The sequence below is a fragment of the Anser brachyrhynchus genome (genome assembly GCF_964034855.1).
Source record: "Anser brachyrhynchus genome assembly, chromosome: 1".
NCBI lineage: Eukaryota > Metazoa > Chordata > Aves > Anseriformes > Anatidae > Anser > Anser brachyrhynchus.
The window spans coordinates 183298438-183305189 of record NC_137694.1 but is presented as its reverse complement, the minus strand read 5'-3'; positions in this window follow the sequence as shown (position 1 = coordinate 183305189).

The window sequence follows — 6752 nt, the reverse complement described above, 5'->3', positions numbered from 1 at the left end:
TGTTTTCCTTAAAAATATACGGCGCGAGTGGCATAGGCTGGGGGAGGTGACGGTCAGACCGAAAGGCAGAACTGAAATTAGTAACAAACCAGCTGCTGGAAATTATTTCACAGGTTCTGGAGCAAACTGCTCAGCTTCACTAGAGGCCACTGTGCAGCGCAGGATCTGCCCTTTCCACAGGGCATAATGGACACAGCTTGGCTTTTTTGTGTTTTGGTGGAAAAAAAAAATCATTTGCAAAAAAGGCAAAGATTTTTTGCTCAAAGTGTCTTTTTTTTTAAATTCACCAGCAATCCCTTTCTGACGCCAGGATAACAGCAAAATGCAGCTTTTTTCTATGCCAGAGCTCATGTAATTTCCATGGCTGTGAATCAGAACGTCTTCATTCTTGTGGCGTGTTTTTCACTTTTATGAACACTAATTTCACTGCATTTTCAGAGCGGTGACTTTAGCCACAGCGTGGCTGCTGCGAAGTTCCCACGGCTACCAGTAGGACTTTTATGTGGGAAATCTGTGGGCAGCAGGGAGCCTCCCTGTTTGTATCAATATGAACTTCCCAAGCGCCTGAGACTGACATTTTCTCAGCCCGGGACTCGGAGCACACATGCTCTCACTTAGAGCTCCCCTCTCCTAAGCTGAAGGACATGTGTGATCAGTTTAGCTTCGGCAGTTCTCTAGCAGACCTTTTGCACACGCAGAAGCCCTGCGCGATTGGGATTTTTTTCCTCTTCAGCCGGCGGAAACCCCATCCTGCAAAACACTGGGTGCCGGCTGCGAGGCGCTGAAGGGCTCGAGCAACCACCAGGAGATGCAAGGTCCACCTTGACCCCAAAACCCCATCACCTCGAAGCCCGTGGAGGAAGCACACGAAGAGTCCCAACAGTCTGGATGCTGCACCGTGGACCTCTCCTCCCGACGCATCGCAGTGCCCGATGAGCTTTTTGACTTGTGGGGTGGCACAGGGCATCCCTCGGGCATGCCAAAGCCCCTCGGCACCAGATTTCCTTCTCCACAGTCAGAAATGCGTCTGTCGGGGCTGGCAGGTCACCGCCAGCGCAGCCGTCCCACCCCACAAGAGTTTCCCAGCCTTTCGCTTTGCAGCCACGCATTCCAGAGATGACCAGACACATAAACACATCTTCTGGGCTTGCACACTGGAGGACTTTCTGCAGCTGGATAGCAAGACAGAGAGCATGTTAAAAGCATATATATTGTCTCCACCAGTCCAAAAAAAAGAAAAAAAAGAAGTTGAATTTTTGTTCTCAGAACATAAAAATGCAGTGGGAGGGCAATGGGCAAACTGCACAGCTTTGGCTTTATTAAAGATAATATATTGCAGGGAAAAATCAACTGTGGTGGGACACTGTGTTTACTCAACATTTAGAGAAGACCACATAACCCACAAACACGACAGGACCATGCTTAGCAATTGTGTCTCGCTATCACTTCCTATTTGCAGAACTGTAATTGTGGGAAGGTTTAAGGTCCATAATCGCTAATAATGGACATCTGTGCTCAGGAGCCAGGGAGGCAGAAACCCTCAAGCAATTGTTTACCACTTCAGTCAAAGAGGCTGTCAGTGAGAGATGCTCCAGTTTTTGCAGCAATACATTTGGTAGAAGCAACATCTGACTGCGTATCTGTAAAAGGTCAGAGTCTGGTGAGAACATAGGAGAGAAAAGAGATTGTCACCGATTTATCACGTGTAAGGACTTCATTCACTAATCTCATCAATGTGTATAAATACCTGAGGGGAGGGTGTCGAGAAGATGGAGCCGGTCTCTTTTCAGCTGAGCCCAGCAAGAGGATGAGAGGCAACGGGCACAAACTAAAGCCCACGAGGTTCTGGCTGAATATGAGGGGGTGCTTCTTTACTGTGAGGGTGATGGAGCACTGGGACAGGTTGCCCAGAGAGGCTGTGGAGTCTCCTTCTCTGGAGATACTCGAAACCCACCTGGATGCCATCCTGCACAACGTGCTGTAGGTGACCCTGCTTGGCATAGGGGTTGGACTAGATGATCTCCGGATGTGCCTTCCAACCTCATCCACTCTGTAATTCTGTGATGCACCTCATTGCATTCATGCGCAGTTTAGAGGGCTTGAAATGGAAAAGAAATGGAGGTATGTTCACTGTTGTTGCAACCAAGATAGTCGAGGGCTGTAAGTGTGGTGATATTTGTGGAAAGAGGTAGTATCTTATATATAGTTAAGAAAAATAAAAAGATAACCTCTCTCCAGCTCCAAACTTTCACCTCTCCCTACAACTCTTGATGGTATTTGATCATTTTAGCACTTGATAGCACTGCTAGGCTTTCAAGTTCTTCCATTTTGAGTGCTGAATCCTGGAAGCTGTCTCCCCAAGCAGGATGAGAGCGCAGCACTGGGCACGTCGAACACCCATGACCCAGGGCGGTGGTGGGGATATATGGCCCTTTAGCACCACCACATTTTGGCGGTGCTTAATTTAGAAAGCCCAGACCAATGAGAAGGGTTTTTTAGGAGTAGAAATATTGGAGAGCTTACAGTAAAACTGTGAGGTGCACCAGAAAGATTTATCACAAAGGGTTTATGTGCTTCTCCAACACAAAGACAATTGTTGAAAATATCTGTCAAAAGGTGCCATGAAACATCTGGACTCTCCCTCCTTCTCATCATCTCATAATGCTCACCCATTAAACAAGCCCGTGGGGCTCCAGAAGACACAATGTTTGAGCCATCCCTGATGGACATGAAGACCATGTCCATGTCCAGGGTACTGGGCTGGAGGTGGGGTTTTGCTGGGGACCTCAGGGCTTCAACCCACTGAGTCTGCGGCCACCCAGCCACTGGCACCAGGCATGTGTGGAGGTGACCCGAGTGCGGGGCTGGTGAGAGGAGCTAAAAGTGAGAAATGTGTCAAAGTGCGAGCAGCAAAACCAGGGTAAATGATGGAGGGGTGCAGGAGGTCACCACGTTGGTGTCGCTCTGCAAAACTTGTAAAGGCTTGTTGGTGTCGAGTCATGGGAAGGGAAAGTGGGTGGCTCTTGAGACATAGTAAAAATGAGAATTAACTCACCTACTAAATTCTCAGTCATCCTCCTCATATAACCACTGCCAGGAAGTCTGATTAATCAGTCTAAATTTAAATAGAACAAAAAAGAAAATACTGTACAGCGTGACTGCTCTGTGAGGAAACCATGAATTTGCTCTTTTAATAATTAAAAGTGACCCAGCAAGTTTTCCAAAGGAACCATCTCCTGTTCGTGGAATAAAACATTATCTTCACTGCCCATGTATGTGCAGATAATTGCATTGTTTTGCCTGTTTGGATGAAATTACATTTAGTGAGAATGACAAAATAGTTCCCCAAGTGCCACTTATTTTTCTGCTGAGAAAATACTGTGTAAAATTATTCCATTCATGGAAGAATTGAAATGTTTTAACTACCTACTTGGTCATCTTTTGTAAATTATGGAAGAAAAAAAAAATAGTTCATTGCCACTGCCAACATGAGACGAATGTTTCACTGCGTATGACTACAGCTGACAAAATTTCCACCCCGAGCACATTCTAGTTCAGCCTGGGACATGTCTCACAGCCTTGTGTTTTGACTTTTTGCTGTGCACAACCAATACGCTCCTACAGCTCAGCTAGTGCTGCATGTGCTTTGACCTTCAAAACCAGATTTCTAGATATCTTTACCCTTGAATTTTCTTAATGCATCAACATCACTGAATAGGAGAAATATCGCTAATATCTGCAACTCAAGAGTTCTCCACCAGATAGTGTCTGAGACGTACCTCTCAAGGAGCTGTCTGGGGAAGGGCTTTGCCGCTTTTAATCCCCTGGAGTACAACTTCTCCATGCACGTCAGCGAGAGTAAATACGATGCAAAATGAGTAGAGGTGGCAGAAGTGAGTCTGCAGGCACAGCCCTCAGTGAGTCAAACTGTCCCCCAAAGACCACATTAAATCGTGCTGGTAGCGGTGAGACAGCACAAACGCCACGAAGCTCATGAATGCCACGGGCTCGTTAACATCTGGGAGGGTTTCTCTCAGACGTGAGCGTGGTGCAAAATCTGAAGTCCATAAAAACCTTTCAATGGCCCCAGATTTGGCTTTAAGAGAGAAGAGCAGGTTTTGGTATTGAGTTCAACTGAATGTTTTGGAGCAACCCAAGCCATCGAACTGTTGGCATTGCCACAATGGAAATAGGAAAGAAGCAGAGCTGAAGAGACTTCTGAGAAATGTAACAAGCGGGTTGACTGGGCAAGAGTTGAAGCACCTACCAAGAAATACGGAAAGAGGCAGGTTCCTTTAGGTGTGCCCATGCAGCCATTTTGCTTATAAAGCATGTTTCAGCTCTCCAGTAATCAGACCTGTACAGAAGGATTGTGCTACTGGACAAGAAAAAACATATTCTTTAACAACGTCCATAAATTGAAGGCATCATAGAAGTAAAAAATCATGCATTTTTGTTGCATAACAACCCTTGATGAAAAATCAATACTTTATCGCTTTGTGTGCCCACATACTGGATCTCAACTAGTCTAATTTCATATTAAAAATCACCGGCCTTTGCCTGTTATCAGATAGAGAAAAGGGAAATTAGCACACTCTTTTTTCATGTTTCAGAACAAAAGCATGAACTTTGAAGTGCTGCATTTGTGAAAGAAACAGTTGTGGCCTGTTAAAACAAGCTTTTGGTACTGAAAAGGTTAACTAATTTGGTTTCCCTGATAAGTTTATCTGTGATCAGAACTGAGTCATACAGAAAATACTCCTACAAGATTTGACCTTTTACTTGTATCCCACACTGAGATAATATTATACTTAAAATGGATATCAATAAGAACTTTGTTTTAAAAAGTATATTTAAAATAAATTACTTTTAAATAACAGAAACTGTTTTCAATTAGCCCTGTTAAAGGAAATCAACTAGAAAGTTATGTATGCTTTTTTATTTTCTTTATATAAATTATACCCAGGAGTCCTATGATAGCAGCACTACACAAACTATGCACTACCTTTATATTTATTTCTTATCAAAATAAACTTAACAAATTAGATTTGTTTTTACAGCACTTTATATCCAATAATGACAATGTTGTATTGGTCCCAGGATAAAAACAATGAAAGTAGCAGCTGAATGGTATTTTTATTAAGAGTTAACAAAAATGTCCTGTGCAAACACAGTGTATAAAGAAAATTAATTCCATAATTCCTTATGATGAAGGCGTTTTTCTCTTTTTTCTTTTTTTCTCACAATATCAATCTCATTTGGAAAGATCATTTTGAGGGGAAAACTTTAAGTTTTAGCATGACTTACTCAGCAAAATGATATGGCTGAACTTAAACATTGCTGACTGCTAGGATTTAATATTAGGACCTGGCAAATGTTTTGATAACTTAATACTTTTTAAAAGAAAACTTGTTTGTTACTGAAGATTTTGGGAGCCCAGAAGAAATATAATCTAAAAAATAACAGAGCTAAAGATCCAAAGAGATGTTTCTTCTTTTTACCATTTTTCCATTTCCTCTACCTTGAACTGGTTCCTCCATGCTAGCATTCTTAGAGGCCTTTTTATTGGTGGCAGATTCAAATATCTCTGATACTCACCGTATAACTCAGCAAGAGTCCACGTTTTCCTCCAGCAGTGGAAAAAATGGCAGGGCTAATAGTCTGGGGTTTGTTACTAAAAACGAGTCCTTATACAAAAAAAAAATTAAAACATTGTTTAGAACATGTGGTTTGCTGCTATTAAGTTAACAGTGGAAAATCTCATTACTTTTAAAGTTAATTTTATTTTGTGGTGGGATTGTTCTCTAGGCTGAGACAGATTTTCTCTTAAGCAGAGCCTCTAATCCTACCTTTCAGTCTTCTGTTCAACAAGCAACTCCTTGCATAGCTCCTCTAGATGTTTTAAGTCAAAGTGCTGAATTAAAAAAAAGAAAAGTGACTTTTCCCCACATGAGATGACTCTCATGTGCCGTCTTCTCCAGCTCTTGCTCTGACTAGAGGGGTGTTCCAATGAAGATCCTGGGTTGAGGGTGCTCTCTGAGCAGTGCTAAGAAAGTTTCTGCTCCTGCTGAAAGATTCAATGCCGCTGAAAGCTCTGAAGGGGGAAATTAGAAGTTAGATGAATCTTGATGTCAGCTCTGTTCAGGAAGCCGTGCAGAGAAGCAGAGGAGTGAGAAAAGTGTAACATGTCAGATGGACCAGAGCTTCTGGACACCAAAGTGGCCAAACAGAGAAGAAAATAGAAGACTGTAAAAGTTTCTGGATCCGATTTCTTCTGAAAGTTTGGAAGCATCTCACCTGACTTCTAAATCTGAATTGAGGCTACAATGATTTACAAGAACAGAGGACCAAATGTGCAATTTGAGGTGAAAATAACCCCAAGGCAGAAGCCTTGCTTACAGCTTGCAAGCTCTCTGTACATATATATATATATATATATCTTACTCACAAGTTACTGTGACTCAAATCTGAAACTCCTATGGTTTAAAATACCAAGTGAGATTCAGAGCCACATAATATTTGCTTTCCACCAGCAGCCCAATGGTTTTTCCTTTAACGTATGCTCACACATGACAAAACTCACTCTTGTGCAGAGGTGAGCCATTATATTGTAAATTCCACTCACAATATAATCCTCATGTAACCCAGCTTGCGAACTGTATTTCCAGATATCCTTAAATCTTCAAGTTCATCCAGTTCCCCGGCACTCTGAATTTTTACTGTGTCCTGGCTTGCCATGAGAATTTGACTTC